The sequence below is a fragment of the Cherax quadricarinatus genome, chromosome 3 (assembly GCF_038502225.1).
Source record: "Cherax quadricarinatus isolate ZL_2023a chromosome 3, ASM3850222v1, whole genome shotgun sequence".
Classification (NCBI taxonomy): Eukaryota; Metazoa; Arthropoda; class Malacostraca; order Decapoda; family Parastacidae; genus Cherax; species Cherax quadricarinatus.
In genome coordinates this window covers 79,083,004-79,103,279 of record NC_091294.1, presented here as the reverse complement: position 1 = coordinate 79,103,279, position 20,276 = coordinate 79,083,004, and positions in this window count along the sequence as shown.

Below are 20,276 nucleotides of genomic sequence, written 5' to 3'. Positions count from 1 at the left end.
GCTCCTGACCCCTCCACTTTACTGGTCGATACTGTATGTGTGAGTGTCTCTGTCTCTCTCTCTGTATATATATATATATATATATATATATATATATATATATATATATATATATATATATATATATATATATATATATATATATATATATGTGCCTTCCTCCTTATCTACCTACCTCTCTATTAACCTTCGTTGATCTCCCTCTTCTCCTCCACCACCACCACTTCAACTACCACCACCACCACCACTTCAACCTCCACTACCACCACTTCAACCACCACCTCACCGCCACCACCTCCACCACCACCACCACCACCTCAACCACCACCTCCACCACCTCCACCACCACCTCCACCACCATCACCACCACCACCACCACCACCACCACCACCTCCACCACCACCACCACCATCACCTCCACCACCATCACCACCACCACCTCCACCACCACCACTGCCACCACCTCCACCATCACCACCTCCACCACTACCATCACCTCCACCACCACCACCTTCACCATCACCACCACCTCCTCCATCACCTCCTCCATCACCACTTCCTCCATCACCTCCACCATCACCACCTCCTCCACCACCTCCTCCTCCTCCATCACCACCTCCTGCATCACCTCTTCCTCCACCACCTCCTGCATCACCTCCTCCTCCCCCACCTCATCCCCCACCACCTTCTCCTCCACCACCTCTTCCGTCACCTCCTCCATCACCTCCTGCACCACCTTCTGCATCACCCCCTCCTCTTCCACCACCTCCTCCTCCACCACCTCCTCCTCCACCACCTCCTCCTCCACCACCTCCTCCATCACAATCACCTCCACCACCTCCTCCATCACCAACACCTCCTCCATCACCTACTCCACCTCCTCCACCACCTCCTCTTCCTCCTCCATCACCTCCTCCATCACTTCCTCCACCACCTCCTCCATCACCACCACCTCCTCCATCACCACCACATCCTCCATCACCTACTCCACCTCCTCCACCACCTCCTCTTCCTCCTCCATCACCTCCTCCATCACCTCCTGCAGTGATGGTATCACCCTGGTGTTTCGCTGAAGAATGGCACCTTTCTTCTGGCACCTGTGGTTGGCACCTTTGAACCAGTCACAGGAATACCCACTGGAGATCGTCAGGCACCGATGGCCATGGGCCATGGGTATGCAAATATATATATCTTACTGATACTGTTTAACTTATAGAGGGAGAAAGAGGTGTTGTGTTTGGTAGTCAGTACCACAGTCATGATAGAAGGTAGTCAGTACCTCAGTCATGATAGAAGGTAGTCAGTACCTCAGTCATGATAGAAGGTAGTCAGTACCACAGTCATGATAGAAGGTAGCCAGTACCACAGTCATGATAGAAGGTAGTCAGTACCACAGTCATGATAGAAGGTAGTCAGTACCACAGTCATGATAGAAGGTAGTCAGTACCACAGTCATGATAGAAGGTAGTCAGTACCACAGTCATGATAGAAGGTAGTCAGTACCACAGTCATGATAGAAGGTAGTCAGTACCACAGTCATGATAGAAGGTAGCCAGTACCACAGTCATGATAGAAGGTAGTCAGTACCACAGTCATGATAGAAGGTAGTCGGTACCACAGTCATGATAGAAGGTAGTCAGTACCTCAGTCATGATAGAAGGTAGTCAGTACCACAGTCATGATAGAAGGTAGTCAGTACCACAGTCATGATAGAAGGTAGTCAGTACCACAGTCATGATAGAATGTAGTCAGTACCACAGTCATGATAGAAGGTAGTCAGTACCACAGTCATGATAGAAGGTAGTCAGTACCTCAGTCATGATAGAAGGTAGTCAGTACCACAGTCATGATAGAAGGTAGTCAGTACCACAGTCATGATAGAAGGTAGTCAGTACCACAGTCATGATAGAAGGTAGTCAGTACCACAGTCATGATAGAAGGTAGTCAGTACCACAGTCATGATAGAAGGTAGTCAGTACCACAGTCATGATAGAATGTAGTCAGTACCACAGTCATGATAGAAGGTAGTCAGTACCACAGTCATGATAGAAGGTAGTCAGTACCTCAGTCATGATAGAAGGTAGTCAGTACCACAGTCATGATAGAAGGTAGTCAGTACCACAGTCATGATAGAAGGTAGTCAGTACCACAGTCATGATAGAAGGTAGTCAGTACCACAGTCATGATAGAAGGTAGTCAGTACCACATTCATGATAGAAGGTAGTCAGTACCACAGTCATGATAGAAGGTAGTCAGTACCACAGTCATGATAGAAGGTAGTCAGTACCACAGTCATGATAGAAGGTAGTCAGTACCACAGTCATGATAGAAGGTAGTCAGTACTACAGTCATGATAGAAGGTAGTTGGTACCACAGTCATGATAGAAGGTAGTCAGTACTACAGTCATGATAGAAGGTAGTTGGTACCACAGTCATGATAGAAGGTAGTCAGTACCACAGTCATGATAGAAGGTAGTCAGTACCTCAGTCATGATAGAAGGTAGTCAGTACCTCAGTCATGATAGAAGATAGTCAGTACCTCAGTCATGATAGAAGGTAGTCAGTACCAGAGTCATGATAGAAGGTAGTTGGTACAACAGTCATAATAGAAGGTAGTTGGTACCACAGTCACGATAGAAGGTAGTTGGTACTGCAGTCTTGATAGAAGGTAGTCATTACCACAGTCATGATAGAAGGTAGTCAGTACCACAGTCATGATAGAAGGTAGTCAGTACCACAGTCATGATAGAAGGTAGTCAATACCACAGTCATGATAGAAGGTAGTCAGTACCACAGTCATGATAGAAGGTAGTCAGTACCAGAGTCATGATAGAAGGTAATCTGTACCACAGTCATGATAGAAGGTAGTCAGTACCACAGTCATGATAGGAGGTAGTCAGTACCACAGTCATGATAGAAGGTAGTCAGTACCACAGTCATGATAGAAGGTAGTCAGTACCACAGTCATGATAGAAGGTAGTCAGTACCACAGTCATGATAGAAGGTAGCCAGTACCACAGTCATGATAGAAGGTAGCCAGTACCACAGTCATGATAGAAGGTAGCCAGTACCACAGTCATGATAGAAGGTAGTCAGTACCAGTCATGATAGAAGGTAGTCAGTACCACAGTCATGATAGAAGGTAGCCAGTACCACAGTCATGATAGAAGGTAGCCAGTACCACAGTCATGATAGAAGGTAGTCAGTACCACAGTCATGATAGAAGGTAGTCAGTACCTCAGTCATGATAGAAGGTAGCCAGTACCACAGTCATGATAGAAGGTAGCCAGTACCACAGTCATGATAGAAGGTAGTCAGTACCACAGTCATGATAGAAGGTAGCCAGTACCACAGTCATGATAGAAGGTAGTCAGTACCACAGTCATGATAGAAGGTAGCCAGTACCACAGTCATGATAGAAGGTAGTCAGTACCACAGTCATGATAGAAGGTAGTCAGTACCACAGTCATGATAGAAGGTAGCCAGTACCACAGTCATGATAGAAGGTAGCCAGTACCACAGTCATGATAGAAGGTAGTCAGTACCACAGTCATGATAGAAGGTAGTCAGTACCACAGTCATGATAGAAGGTAGTCAGTACCACAGTCATTATAGAAGGTAGTCAGTACCACAGTCATGATAGAAGGTAGCCAGTACCACAGTCATGATAGAAGGTAGTCAGTACCACAGTCATGATAGAAGGTAGTCAGTACCACAGTCATGATAGAAGGTAGCCAGTACCACAGTCATGATAGAAGGTAGTCAGTACCACAGTCATGATAGAAGGTAGTCAGTACCACAGTCATTATAGAAGGTATTCAGTACCACAGTCATGATAGAAGGTAGTCAGTACCACAGTCATGATAGAAGGTAGTCAGTACCACAGTCATGATAGAAGGTAATCAGTACCACAGTCATGACAGAAGGTAGTTGGTACCACAATCATGATAGAAGGTAGTCAGTACCACAGTTATTATAGAAGGTATTCAGTACTACAGACATGATAGAAGGTAGTCAGTACCAGAGTCATGATAGAAGGAAGTCAGTACCACAGTCATGATAGAAGGTAGTCAGTACCACAGTCATGATAGAAGGTAGCCAGTACCACAGTCATGATAGAAGGTAGTCAGTACCACAGTCATGATAGAAGGTAGTCAGTACCACAGTCATGATAGAAGGTATTCAGTACCACAGTCATGATAGAAGGTAGTCAGTACCACAGTCATGATAGAAGGTAGTCAGTACCACAGTCATGATAGAAGGTAGCCAGTACCACAGTCATGATAGAAGGTAGTCAGTACCTCAGTCATGATAGAAGGTAGTCAGTACCACAGTCATGATAGAAGGTAGTCAGTACCACAGTCATGATAGAAGGTAGCCAGTACCACAGTCATGATAGAAGGTAGTCAGTACTACAGTCATGATAGAAGGTAGTCAGTACCACAGTCATGATAGAAGGTAGCCAGTACCACAGTCATGATAGAAGGTAGTCAGTACCACAGTCATGATAGAAGGTAGTCAGTACCACAGTCATGATAGAAGGTAGCCAGTACCACAGTCATGATAGAAGGTAGTCAGTACCACAGTCATGATAGAAGGTAGCCAGTACCTCTGCAGGGTGATACTACCCAGGGTGACACACTTCATAACACCTGCATCCATCTCCCTATCCTACATTATGCTGGTCTATCCATATTGAGAAATTTCGCCAACACGGGGACTGAGCCCCTTCTCCGTATATACCTACACCGGCAGTGCAGGTGTGGACTAAAGGGGAAAGGAGGTGTCAGAACCCGTTCAAGGCCAGAGAACAAATACAGAGAACGTTTACGACACACATAGAGCCAACAAAGCACTAAAATTAGTGGGAACGCCTTAAAGTCTTGAACATGTACTCACTGTAGCGGAGGAGAGAGAGGTACATGATAATATATACCTGGAAAGTACTCCAGGGGCTGGTCCCCAGATCTGCACACAGTGTCATAACAACAAACTGGAGTGCAAGATAAACCCAGTGAGGAGCAGGGGTGCAGTGAGCACAATAAGGGAACACTGTATCAACATCTGCGGTCCCAGACTATTCAACATCTTACCATAAGATATCAGAAACACTGCTGGAACAAGTGTAGAAGTCTTCAAGATATAGGAAACACTGCTGGAACAAGTGTAGAAGTCTTCAAGATATCAGAAACAATGCTGGAACAAGTGTAGAAGTCTTCAAGATATCAGAAACACTGCTGGAACAAGTGTAGAAGTCTTCAAGACATCAGAAACACTGCTGGAACAAGTGTAGATGTCTTCAAGATATCAGAAACACTGCTGGAACAAGTGTAGAAGTCTTCAAGATATCAGAAACACTGCTGGAACAAGTGTAGAAGTCTTCAAGATATCAGAAACACTGCTGGAACAAGTGTTGAAGTCTTCAATATATCAGAAACACTGCTGGAACAAGTGTAGAAGTCTTCAAGATATCAGAAACACTGCTGGAACAAGTGTAGAAGTCTTCAAGATATCAGAAACACTGCTGGAACAAGTGTAGAAGTCTTCAAGATATCAGAAACACTGCTGGAACAAGTGTAGAAGTCTTCAAGATATCAGAAACACTGCTGGAACAAGTGTAGAAGTCTTCAAGATATCGGAAACACTGCTGGAACAAGTGTAGAAGTCTTCAAGATATCGGAAACACTGCTGGAACAAGTGTAGAAGTCTTCAAGATATCAGAAACACTGCTGGAACAAGTGTAGAAGTCTTCAAGATATCAGAAACACTGCTGGAACAAGTGTAGAAGTCTTCAAGATATCAGAAACACTGCTGGAACAAGTGTAGAAGTCTTCAAGATATCGGAAACACTGCTGGAACAAGTGTAGAAGTCTTCAAGATATCAGAAACACTTCTGGAACGAGTGTAGAAGTCTTCAAGTTATCAGAAACACTGCTGGAACAAGTGTAGAAGTCTTCAAATATCAGAAACACTGCTGGAACAAGTGTACTAGTCTTCAAGATATCGGAAACACTGCTGGAACAAGTGTAGAAGTCTTCAAGATATCAGAAACACTGCTGGAACAAGTGTACTAGTCTTCAAGATATCGGAAACACTGCTGGAACAAGTGTAGAAGTTTTCAAGTTATCAGAAACACTGCTGGAACAAGTGTACTAGTCTTCAAGATATCGGAAACACTGCTGGAACAAGTGTAGAAGTCTTCAAGATATCAGAAACACTGCTGGAACAAGTGTAGAAGTCTTCAAGATATCAGAAACACTGCTGGAACAAGTGTAGAAGTCTTCAAGATATCGGAAACACTGCTGGAACAAGTGTAGAAGTCTTCAAGATATCAGAAACACTTCTGGAACGAGTGTAGAAGTCTTCAAGTTATCAGAAACACTGCTGGAACAAGTGTAGAAGTCTTCAAGATATCAGAAACACTGCTGGAACAAGTGTACTAGTCTTCAAGATATCGGAAACACTGCTGGAACAAGTGTAGAAGTCTTCAAGATATCAGAAACACTGCTGGAACAAGTGTACTAGTCTTCAAGATATCGGAAACACTGCTGGAACAAGTGTAGAAGTTTTCAAGTTATCAGAAACACTGCTGGAACAAGTGTACTAGTCTTCAAGATATCGGAAACACTGCTGGAACAAGTGTAGAAGTCTTCAAGATATCAGAAACACTGCTGGAACAAGTGTAGAAGTCTTCAAGATATCAGAAACACTGCTGGAACAAGTGTAGAAGTCTTCAAGATATCGGAAACACTGCTGGAACAAGTGTAGAAGTCTTCAAGATATCAGAAACACTGCTGGAACAAGTGTAGAAGTCTTCAAGTTATCAGAAACACTGCTGGAACAAGTGTACTAGTCTTCAAGATATCAGAAACACTGCTGGAACAAGTGTAGAAGTCTTCAAGATATCGGAAACACTGCTGGAACAAGTGTAGAAGTCTTCAAGATATTAGAAACACTGCTGGAACAAGTGTAGAAGTCTTCAAGATATTAGAAACACTTCTGGAACAAGTGTAGAAGTCTTCAAGATATCAGAAACACTGCTGGAACAAGTGTAGAAGTCTTCAAGATATCAGAAACACTTCTGGAACAAGTGTAGAAGTCTTCAAGATATCAGAAACACTGCTGGAACAAGTGTAGAAGTCTTCAAGATATCAGAAACACTGCTGGAACAAGTGTAGAAGTCTTCAAGATATCAGAAACACTGCTGGAACAAGTGTAGAAGTCTTCAAGATATCAGAAACACTGCTGGAACAAGTGTAGAAGTCTTCAAGATATCGGAAACACTGCTGGAACAAGTGTAGAAGTCTTCAAGATATCGGAAACACTGCTGGAACAAGTGTAGAAGTCTTCAAGATATCAGAAACACTGCTGGAACAAGTGTAGAAGTCTTCAAGATATCAGAAACACTGCTGGAACAAGTGTAGAAGTCTTCAAGATATCAGAAACACTGCTGGAACAAGTGTAGAAGTCTTCAAGATATCGGAAACACTGCTGGAACAAGTGTAGAAGTCTTCAAGATATCAGAAACACTTCTGGAACGAGTGTAGAAGTCTTCAAGTTATCAGAAACACTGCTGGAACAAGTGTTGAAGTCTTCAAATATCAGAAACACTGCTGGAACAAGTGTACTAGTCTTCAAGATATCGGAAACACTGCTGGAACAAGTGTAGAAGTTTTCAAGTTATCAGAAACACTGCTGGAACAAGTGTACTAGTCTTCAAGATATCGGAAACACTGCTGGAACAAGTGTAGAAGTCTTCAAGATATCAGAAACACTGCTGGAACAAGTGTAGAAGTCTTCAAGATATCAGAAACACTGCTGGAACAAGTTTAGAAGTCTTCAAGATATCGGAACAAGTGTACTAGTCTTCAAGATATCAAGTGTAGAAGTCTTCAAGATATCAGAAACACTGCTGGAACAAGTGTACTGTGTAGAAGTCTTCAAGTTATCAGAAACACTGCTGGAACAAGTGTACTAGTCTTCAAGATATCAAGATCTTCAAGTTATCAGAAACACTGCTGGAACAAGTGTAGAAGTCTTCATCAAGTGTGCTGGAACAAGTGTAGAAGTCTTCAAGATATCAGAAACACTGCTGGAACAAGTGTAGAAGTCTTCAAGATATCAGAAACACTGCTGGAACAAGTGTAGAAGTCTTCAAGATATCAGAAACACTGCTGGAACAAGAGTACTAGTCTTCAAGATATCTGCTGGAACAAGTGTAGAAGTAAGATATCAGAAACACTCAGAAACACTGCTGGAACAAGTGTACTAGTCTTCAAGATATCGGAAACACTGCTGGAACAAGTGTAGAAGTCTTCAAGATATCAGAAACACTGCTGGAACAAGTGTACTAGTCTTCAAGATATCGGAAACACTGCTGGAACAAGTGTAGAAGTCTTCAAGTTATCAGAAACACTGCTGGAACAAGTGTACTAGTCTTCAAGATATCGGAAACACTGCTGGAACAAGTGTAGAAGTCTTCAAGATATCAGAAACACTGCTGGAACAAGTGTAGAAGTCTTCAAGATATCAGAAACACTGCTGGAACAAGTGTAGAAGTCTTCAAGATATCGGAAACACTGCTGGAACAAGTGTAGAAGTCTTCAAGATATCAGAAACACTGCTGGAACAAGTGTAGAAGTCTTCAAGTTATCAGAAACACTGCTGGAACAAGTGTACTAGTCTTCAAGATATCAGAAACACTGCTGAAACAAGTGTAGAAGTCTTCAAGATATCGGAAACACTGCTGGAACAAGTGTAGAAGTCTTCAAGATATCAGAAACACTGCTGGAACAAGTGTAGAAGTCTTCAAGATATCAGAAACACTGCTGGAACAAGTGTAGAAGTCTTCAAGATATCAGAAACACTGCTGGAACAAGTGTAGAAGTCTTCAAGATATCAGAAACACTGCTGGAACAAGTGTAGAAGTCTTCAAGATATCAGAAACACTGCTGGAACAAGTGTAGAAGTCTTCAAGATATTAGAAACACTGCTGGAACAAGTGTAGAAGTCTTCAAGATATCAGAAACACTGCTGGAACAAGTGTAGAAGTCTTCAAGATATTAGAAACACTGCTGGAACAAGTGTAGAAGTCTTCAAGATATCAGAAACACTGCTGGAACAAGTGTAGAAGTCTTCAAGGTATCGGAAACACTTCTGGAACAAGTGTAAAAGTCTTCAAGATATTAGAAACACTGCTGGAACAAGTGTAGAAGTCTTCAAGATATCAGAAACACTGCTGGAACAAGTGTAGAAGTCTTCAAGATATCAGAAACACTGCTGGAACAAGTGTAGAAGTCTTCAAGATATCAGAAACACTGCTGGAACAAGTGTAGAAGTCTTCAAGATATTAGAAACACTGCTGGAACAAGTGTAGAAGTCTTCAAGATATCAGAAACACTGCTGGAACAAGTGTAGAAGTCTTCAAGATATCAGAAACACTTCTGGAGCGAGTGTAGAAGTCTTCAAGATATCAGAAACACTGCTGGAACAAGTGTAGAAGTCTTCAAGATATCAGAAACACTGCTGGAACAAGTGTAGAAGTCTTCAAGATATCAGAAACACTGCTGGAACAAGTGTTGAAGTCTTCAAGATATCAGAAACACTGCTGGAACAAGTGTTGAAGTCTTCAAGATATCAGAAACACTGCTGGAACAAGTGTTGAAGTCTTCAAGATATCAGAAACACTGCTGGAACAAGTGTAGTAGTCTTCAAGATATCAGAAACACTGCTGGAACAAGTGTAGAAGTCTTCAAGATATCAGAAACACTGCTGGAACAAGTGTTGAAGTCTTCAAGATATCAGAAACACTGCTGGAACAAGTGTAGAAGTCTTCAAGATATCAGAAACACTGCTGGAACAAGTGTAGAAGTCTTCAAGATATCAGAAACACTGCTGGAACAAGTGTAGAAGTCTTCAAGATATTAGAAACACTTCTGGAACAAGTGTAGAAGTCTTCAAGATATTAGAAACGCTTCTGGAACAAGTGTAGAAGTCTTCAAGGTATCGGAAACACTGCTGGAACAAGTGTAGAAGTCTTCAAGATATTAGAAACACTGCTGGAACAAGTGTAGAAGTCTTCAAGAAGTGCTTGTAGAAGTCTTCAAGGTATCGGATGCTGGAACAAGTGTAGAAGTCTTCAAGGTATCGGAAACACTTCTGGAACAAGTGTACAAGTCTTCAAGATATTAGAAACACTGCTGGAACAAGTGTAGAAGTCTTCAAGATATTAGAAACACTGCTGGAACAAGTGTTGAAGTCTTCAAGATATCAGAAACACTGCTGGAACAAGTGTAGAAGTCTTCAAGATATCAGAAACACTGCTGGAACAAGTGTTGAAGTCTTCAAGACATCAGAAACACTGCTGGAACAAGTGTAGAAGTCTTCAAGATATCAGAAACACTGCTGGAACAAGTGTAGAAGTCTTCAAGATATCAGAAACACTGCTGGAACAAGTGTAGTAGTCTTCAAGATATCAGAAACACTGCTGGAACAAGTGTAGTAGTCTTCAAGATATCAGAAACACTGCTGGAACAAGTGTTGAAGTCTTCAAGAGAAAACAGGACAAGTATCTTCACCAGGTGCCAGATCAACCAGGCTGTAATGGATATGTGGTGCAGCAAACCAGCAGCAGCAACAGCTTAATTGACCAGGCAAGTACCGGACAAGGCTGGCTCATGGACGAGCTCAGAGAGGTCATAACCTCTCCCTTTGCAGAGATGAAGTTAGATCATGTCTTGCAGTGCAGCATCACTGTGCCATAATATAACATCCATATACATTAACATGTCTTCCTCACCCTGCAGAATTAGACTGAGTACAAATAATTCACATGTGATACTTGCACATGCATAGCTGACTCCTCCAATATAAATCACATGTTTGAGGAAGCCTCTGTTCCTAAGATCAGCTAAAACTGCATTATAATAGGCCTCTAGGCTGATAATATAGCTAGTGACATTGTATTTAACAACTAGCACCTAGGCCTCAAAGAATCCACAATTTGATTCAGTTAAGTCATCATCGCTGACATCTGCGCCTGTAGCTGTCAGCAGAAACTGATTGTAGAGGTGATGGGGGTCCAAGAACTAGAAAGGGAATGCTATTCATGGGTGTATCTGTGTGAACTTGGTGACAGTCTCCAGGAAGAGTCAAGGAAGAGTGTGAACTTGGTGACAGTCTCCAGGAAGAGTCAAGGAAGAGTGTGAACTTGGTGACAGTCTCCAGGAAGAGTCATGGAAGAGTGTGAACTTGGTGACAGTCTCCAGGAAGAGTCATGGAAGAGTGTGAACTTGGTGACAGTCTCCAGGAAGAGCCATGGAAGAGTGTGAACTTGGTGACAGTCTCCAGGAAGAGTCATGGAAGAGTGTGAACTTGGTGACAGTCTCCAGGAAGAGTCATGGAAGAGTGTGAACTTGGTGACAGTCTCCAGGAAGAGTCATGGAAGAGTGTGAACTTGGTGACAGTCTCCAGGAAGAGTCATGGAAGAGTGTGAACTTGGTGACAGTCTCCAGGAAGAGTCATGGAAGAGTGTGCACTTGGTGACAGTCTCCAGGAAGAGTCATGGAAGAGTGTGAACTTGGTGACAGTCTCCAGGAAGAGTCATGGAAGAGTGTGAACTTGGTGACAGTCTCCAGGAAGAGTCATGGAAGAGTGTGAACTTGGTGACAGTCTCCAGGAAGAGTCATGGAAGACATTACACAAATATATAACTTCTCCTATGCACAAAGTGCCAAAAAGTCTTCCTGCAGTGAAGAGTAATAATTATAATATAATAATATCTTAATGTCTACAGGTACATGTACAAGGTATACAGGTACATGTACAAGGTATACACACCTAGCTGACATCAGTGACATACTAGTACAGAAAGCCACTTGGTATGCTGAGCATTTCAGGCAAATTAGGTCAATTTTGTCCCAGGATGCGACCCACACCAGTCCACTAACACCCAGGTACCTATTTTATACTGAAGGGTGAACATGGACAGTAGGTGTCTCATGGAAACATGTCCTAATGTTTACCAGCCGTACCGGGGATTCCAACTTCTGATCTCAGCAAGTAAATGAGGACGTCAGCGAGTGAGAGTACCATGACAGAATATTGAATACACTGTGTCACTTATCTGTGTATGAGACAACAAGGCAGGGTGACCCACCAAGGCAGGGTGACCCACCAAGGCAGGGTGACCCACCAAGGCAGGGTGACCCACCAAGGCAGGGTGACCCACCAAGGCAGGGTGACCCACCAAGGCAGGGTGACCCACCAAGGCAGGGTGACCCACCAAGGCAGGGTGACCCACCAAGGCAGGGTGACCCACCAAGGCAGGGTGACCCACCAAGGCAGGGTGACCCACCAAGGCAGGGTGACCCACCAAGGCAGGGTGACCCACCAAGGCAGGGTGGCCCACCAAGGCAGGGTGACCCACCAAGGCAGGGTGACCCACCAAGGCAGGGTGACCCACCAAGGCAGGGTGACCCACCAAGGCAGGGTGACCCACCAAGGCAGGGTGACCCACCAAGGCAGGGTGACCCACCAAGGCAGGTGACCCACCAAGGCAGGGTGACCCACCAAGGCAGGGTGACCCACCAAGGCAGGGTGACCCACCAAGGCAGGGTGGCCACCAAGGCAGGGTGACCCACCAAGGCAGGGTGACCCACCAAGGCAGGGTGACCCGAAAAAGAAACACTTTCATCATTCAGTCCATCACTGTCTTGTTAGAGGTGCACCTACACTACAGTTTTTAAACTGCAACATTAACACCCCTCCTTCAGAGTGCAGACACTGTACTTCCCACCTCCAGGACTCAAGTCCGGCCTCCTATTTTCCCTGAATCCCATCATAAATGTTACTTTGCTCTCACTCCAACAGTATGTCAAGTATTAAAAAACATTCGTCTCCACTCACTCCTACCACACTCGCCCATGCTTGCTGGAAGTTCAAGCCCCTTGCACACAAAACCTCATTTACCCCCTCCCTGCAACCTATCCTACTATCCTAGGATGACCCCCCTACCCTGCCTTCCTTCCACTACAGATTTGTATGCTCTCCAAGTCATTCTAGTTTGTTACACCTCTCTAAATGACCAAACCATCTCAACAACCCTTCCTCAGCCCTCTGGACAACAGTTTTCGTAATTCCACACTTCCTCCTAATCTCCAAACTACGGATTCTCTGCATAATATTCATACCACACATTGCCACAGACATGACAACTCCACTGCCTCCAGCCTTCTCCTTGTTGCAACATTCACAACCCATGCCTCACACCCATACAAGAGCGCTGGTATAACTATGCTCTCATACGTTCCTCTCTGTGTTGCCATGAATAATGTTCTTTGTCTCCACAGACTCCATAGTGCACCACTCACCTTTTTCCCCTCGTCAGTTCTGTGATTCACCTCATCTTTCATAGACCCATCTACTTACACGTCCACTCCTAAATACCTGAATACATTCACTTCCTTCATATTCTCTACAATCTGATATCCATTCTTTCATTACTTATCTTTTGTTATCCTCATCACCTTACTTTTTCCTATATTCACTTTTAATTTCCATCTTTTACACACCCTACCAAACTCATCCACCAACCTCTGCAACTTCTCTTCAGAATCTCCCAAGAGCACAGTGTCATCAGCAAAGAGCAACTGTGACAACTCCCACTTTATGTGTGATTCTTTATCTTTTAACTCCACGCCTCTTGCCAAGACCCTCGCATTTACTTCTCTTACAACCCCATCTATAAATATATTAAACAACCACGGTGACATCACACATCCTTGTCTAAGGCCTACTTTTACTGGGAAATAATCTCCCTCTTTCCTACATACTCTAACTTGAGCCTCACTATCCTCGTAAAAACTCTTCACTGCTTTCAGTAACCTACCTCCTACACCATACACTTGCAACATCTGCCACATTGCCCCCCTATCCACCCTGTCATACGCCTTTTCCAAATCCATAAATGCCACAAAGACCTCTTTAGCCTTATCTAAATACTGTTCACTTATATGTTTCACTGTAAACACCTGGTCCACACACCCCCTACCTTTCCTAAAGCCTCCTTGTTCATCTGCTATCCTATTCTCCGTCTTACTCTTAATTCTTTCAATTATAACTCTACCATACACTATACCAGGTATACTCAACAGACTTATCCCCCTATAATTTTTGCACTCTCTTTTATCCCCTTTGCCTTTATACAAAGGAACTATGTATGATCTCTGCCAATCCCTAGGTACCTTACCATCTTCCATACATTTATTAAATAATTGCACCAACCACTCCAAAACTATATCCCCACCTGCTTTTAACATTTCTATCTTTATCCCATCAATCCCGGCTGCCTTACCCCCTTTCATTTTACCTACTGCCTCACGAACTTCCCCCACACTCACAACTGGCTCTTCCTCACTCCTACAAGATGTTATTCCTCCTTGCCCTATACACGAAATCATAGCTTCCCTATCTTCATCAACATTTAACAATTCCTCAAAATATTCCCTCCATCTTCCCAAATCCATTCGTTCCCTAGGCTTTCTCAACTTATTAATCTCACCAACCTTTGCTGACAGCATCTCACCCAATCATTTGCTCTCTTTTTACATTCCTTAGCCTCTCTTTCTCTCTACATATATTCCTTCCTCCTTACATCACTTCTACTTTGTAAAAACCTCTCATATGCTAACTTTTTCTCTCTTACTACTCTCTTTAAATCATCACTCCATCAATCGCTCTTATTCCCTCCCGCACCCACTGTCCTGTAATACTAACACTACATTCTTAAATCTACTCCATACATCTTCAACCGCAATGACTGTACTCTCACTAGCCCATCTATCCTCCAATAGTTGTTTATATCTTACCCTAACAGCCTCCTCCCTTAGTTTATATCTGTGGCCCCTCTATAAACATGTACATCCTGAAGTTTGCCCAACAGTCTTTTACCTACCAGTACACAGCATAAATAAACTACTGTCGTCACACCCTATGTCATGTATACTTATCAATTTTTTCTTAAAATATATATTACCTATAACCTAACCCCTTTCTATACAAAGTTCAAAGCCCCCACTATCATTTACACCTGGCACCCCAGACTTACCTACCACACCCTCTCTAACCCTCCTAATTTAGCATTTAGGTCCCCTACCACAATTACTCTCTCACTTGGTTCAAAAGTCCCAACACATTCACTTAACATCTCCCAAAATCTCTCTCTCTCCTCTATACTCCTCTTTTCTGCAGGTCCATACACTCTTAATATAACCCACTTTTTACATCCGACTCTTATTTTAATTCACACAATCCTCGAATTTACACATATTCCCTCTTCTCCCTCCATAACTAATCCTCCAACATTACTGCCATCCATTCCTTACCTCTAACTCTCTCAGATACTCCTGATTTAATCCCATTTATTTCTCTCCACTCAAACTCACCTACCCCTTCACCTTTGTTTCTGTTAAAGCTATGGCATCCAACTTCTTTTCATTCATGACATTTGCAGTCCTCTCTTATCTGCACTACATCCACACACATTCAAACTTCCCATCCTAAACAAGCTGATGGTTAAGCCAAGCCACGTTCAACATGGCCAGTAACCAAAGAAGGCATGTCTTCAATCAAGTCACTGGCTTGCCCTGCAATAAGCCAGGTCTATTCCCACCAACACCAGCCTAATGCATCATAGGTGCCTAGGTGTTAGGTGCTAGGTATTAGAGCTAACATAGCAGCCAGCAAGACACGGACCATCGCCCAAACATAGCTAAAAGACGTGGTCTTGCCTAGCATAACCTTCTGGGTTATGCTAGGTGGTCTCACCTAGCATGACCTGCTATTACAGACCAGTGTGGGCTAAGACAGACCAATGGGACCTAAGATAGACTAGTGAAGACAAGGATAGACCAGTGGGCACTAAGACCGACCAGTGGGAACTAAGATAGATCAGTATGGGCTAAGACAGACTAGTGGGCACTAAGATAGACCAGTGGGCACTAAGATAGATCAGTGGGGACTAAGATCAGTGGGAACTAAGATAGATCAGTGGGGATTAAGATCAGTGGGAACTAAGATAGATCAGTGGGGACTAAGATCAGTGGGAACTAAGATAGATCAGTGGGGAGTAAGATCAGTGGAAACTAAGATAGATCAGTGGGAATTAAGATAGATCAGTGGGTACTAAGACCAGTGGGCACTAAGATAGATCAGTGGGGACTAAGATCAGTGGGAACTAAGATAGATCAGTGGAGACTAAGATCAGTGGGAACTAACAAAGATCAGTGGGGACTAAGTTCAGTGGGAACTAACATAGATCAGTGGGGACTGAGATAGATCAGTGGGGACTAAGATCAGTGGGAACTAAGATAGATCAGTGGAGACTAAGATCAGTGGGAACTAAGCTCAGTGGGGACTAAGATAGATCAGTGGGGACTAAGATCAGTGGGAACTAAGATATATCAGTGGGGACTAAGATCAGTGAGAACTAAGATAGATCAGTGGGGACTAAGATCAGTGGGAACTAACATAGATCAGTGGGGACTAAGATAGATAAATGGGGACTAAGATCAGTGGGAACTAAGATAGATCAGTGGGAACTAAGATAGATCAGTGGGGACTAAGATAGATCAGTGGGGACTAAGATAGATCAGTGGGAACTAAGATAGATCAGTGGGAACTAAGATAGATCAGTGGGAACTAAGATAGATCAGCGGGGACTAAGATAGATCAGTGGGGACTAAGATAGATCAGTGGGAACTAAGATAGATCAGTGGGAACTAAGATCAGTGGGGACTAAGATAGATCAGTGGGAACTAAGATAGATCAGTGGGGACTAAGATCAGTGGGAACTAAGATAGATCAGTGGGAACTAAGATAGATCAGTGGGGACTAAGATCAGTGGGAACTAAGATAGATCAGTGGGAACTAAGATAGATCAGTGGGAACTAAGATAGATCAGTGGGAACTAAGATAGATCAGTGGGAACTAAGATAGATCAGTGGGGACTAAGTTAGATCAGTGGGGACTAAGATAGATCAGTGGGAACTAAGATAGATCAGTTGGGACTAAGATAGATCAGTGAGACTAAGATATATCAGTGGGGACTAAGATAGATCAGTGGGAACTAAGATAGATCAGTGGGAACTAAGATAGATCAGTGGGAACTAAGTTAGATCAGTGGGAACTAAGTTAGATCAGTGGGAACTAAGATCAGTGGGAACAAAGATAGATCAGTGGGGACGAAAATAGATCAGTGGGGACCAAGATAGATCAGTGGGAACTAAGATAGATCAGTGGGAACTAAGATAGATCAGTGGGGACTAAGATCAGTCGGAACTAAGATAGATAAGTGGGAACTAAGATAGGTCAGTGGGAACTAAGATAGATCAGTGGGAACTAAGATAGATCAGTCGGAACTAAGATAGATAAGTGGGAACTAAGATAGGTCAGTGGGAACTAAGATAGATCAGTGGGAACTAAGATAGATCAGTGGGGACTAAGATAGATCAGTGGGGACTAGGATAGATCAGCGGGAACTAAGATAGATCGGTGGGGACTAAGATAGATCAGTGGGGACTAAGATAGATCATTGGGAACTAAGATAGATCAGTGGAGACTAAGATAGATCAGTGGGAACTAAGATAGATCAGTGGGAACTAAGTTAGATCAGTGGGAACTAAGATAGATCAGTGGGAACTAAGATTGATCAGTGGGAACTAAGATAGATCAGTGGGGACTAAGATAGATCAGTGGGGAGTAAGGTAGATCAATGGGAACTAAGATAGATCAGTGTGAATAAGATCAGTGGGAACTAAGATAGATCAGTGGGAACTAAGATAGATCAGTGGGGACTAAGATAGATCAGTGGGAACTAAGATAGATCAGTGGGAACTAAGATAGATCAGTGGGAACTAAGATAGATAAGTGGGGACTAAGTTAGATCAGTGGGGACTAAGATCAGTGGGGACTAAGATAGATCAGTGGGAACTAAGATAGATCAGTGGGGACTAAGATAGATCAGTGGGAACTAAGATAGATCAGTGGGGACTAAGTTAGATCAGTGGAGACTAAGATAGATCAGTGGGAACTAAGATAGATCAGTGGGAACTAAGATAGATCAGTGGGGACTAAGATCAGTGGGGACTAAGATAGATCAGTGGAGACTAAGATAGATCAGTGGGAACTAAGATAGATCAGTGGGAACTAAGATAGATCAGTGGGAACTAAGTTAGATCAGTGGGAACTAAGATAGATCAGTGGGAACTAAGATAGATCAGTGGGAACTAAGATAGATCAATGGGAAATAAGATAGATCAGTGGAGACTAAGATAGATCAGTGGGGACTAAGTTAGATCAATGGGAACTAAGATAGATCATTGGGAACTAAGATAGATCAGTGGGAACTAAGATAGATCAGTGGGAACTAAGATCAGTGGGAACTAAGATAGATCAGTGGGGACTAAGATAGATCAGTGGGGACTAAGATAGATCAGTGGGGACTAAGATCAGTAGGAACTAAGATAGATCAGTGGGAACTAAGATAGATCAGTGGGAACTAAGATAGATCAGTGGGAACTAAGATAGATCAGTGGGGACTAAGATAGATCAGTGCGAACTAAGATCAGTGGGAGCTAAGATAGATCAGTGGGAACTAAGATAGATCATTGGGAACTAAGATAGATCAGTGGGGACTAAGATAAATCAGTGGGGACTAAGATAGATCAGTGGGGACTAAGATAGATCAGTGGGAACTAAGATCAATAGGAACTAAGATAGATCAGTGGGAACTAAGATAGATCAGTGGGAACTAAGATAGATCAGTGGGAACTAAGATAGATCAGTGGGGACTAAGATAGATCAGTGCGGACTAAGATCAGTGGGAGCTAAGATAGATTAGTAGGAACTAAGATAGATCAGTGGGGACTAAGATAGATCAGTGGGAACTAAGATAGACCAGTAGGGACTAAGATAGATCAGTGGGGACTAAGATAGGCCAGTGGGGACTAAGATAGATCAGTGAGAACTAAGATAGATCAGTGGGGACTAAGATCAGTTTGAACTAAGATAGATCAGTGAGAACTAAGATAGATCAGTGGGGACTAAGATAGATCTAAGACTAAGTTATCTTGGTCTACCCTACTAAAGCTATCCTGGTCTATCCTAACCTAAGTTATCGTAGTCTATCCTAACCTAAGTTATCCTGGTCTATCCTAACCTAAGTTATCCTGGCGTATCTTAACCTAAGTTATCCTGGTCTATCCTAACCTAAGTTATCGTAGTCTATCCTAACCTAAGTTATCCTGGTCTATCCTAACCTAAGTTATCCTGGCGTATCTTAACCTAAGTTATCCTGGTCTATCCTAACCTAAGTTATCCTGGTCTATCCTAACCTAAGTTATCCTGGTCTATACTAACCTAAGTTATCCTGGTGTATCCTAACTTAAGTTATCCTGGTGTATCCTAACCTAAGTTATCCTGGTGTATCCTAACTTAAGTTATCCTCGTCTATCCTAACCTAAGTTATCCTGGTCTAGCCTAAGTTATCCTGGTCTATCCTAACCTAAGTTATCCTGGTGTATCCTAACCTAAGTTATCCTGGTCTATCCTAACCTAAGTTATCCTGGTGTATCCTAACCTAAGTTATCCTGGTGTATCCTAACCTAAGTTATCCTGGTGTATCCTAACCTAAGTTATCCTGGTGTATCCTAACCTAAGTTATCCTGGCGTATCCTAACCTAAGTTATCCTGGTGTATCCTAACCTAAGTTATCCTGGTCTATCCTAACCTAAGTTATCGTGGTGTATCCTAACCTAAGTTATCCTGATGTATCCTAACTTAAGTTATCCTGGTCTATCCTAACCTAAGTTATCCTGGTCTAGCCTAAGTTATCCTGGTGTATCCTAACCTAAGTTATCCTGGTGTATCCTAACCTAAGTTATCCTGGTGTATCCTAACTTAAGTTATCCTGGTCTATCCTAACCTAAGTTATGCTGGTCTATCCTAACCTAAGTTATCCTGGTGTATCCTAACCTAAGTTATCCTGGTCTATCCTAACCTAAGTTATCCTGGTCTAGCCTAAGTTATCCTGGTCTATCCTAACCAAAGTTATCCTGGTGTATCCTAACCTAAGTTATCCTGGTCTATCCTAACCTAAGTTATCCTGGTGTATCCTAACCTAAGTTATCCTGGTCTATCCTAAGTTATTCTGGTCTATCCTAACCGAAGTTATCCTAGTCTATCCTAAGCTAAGTTATCCTGGTCTATCCTAACCTAAG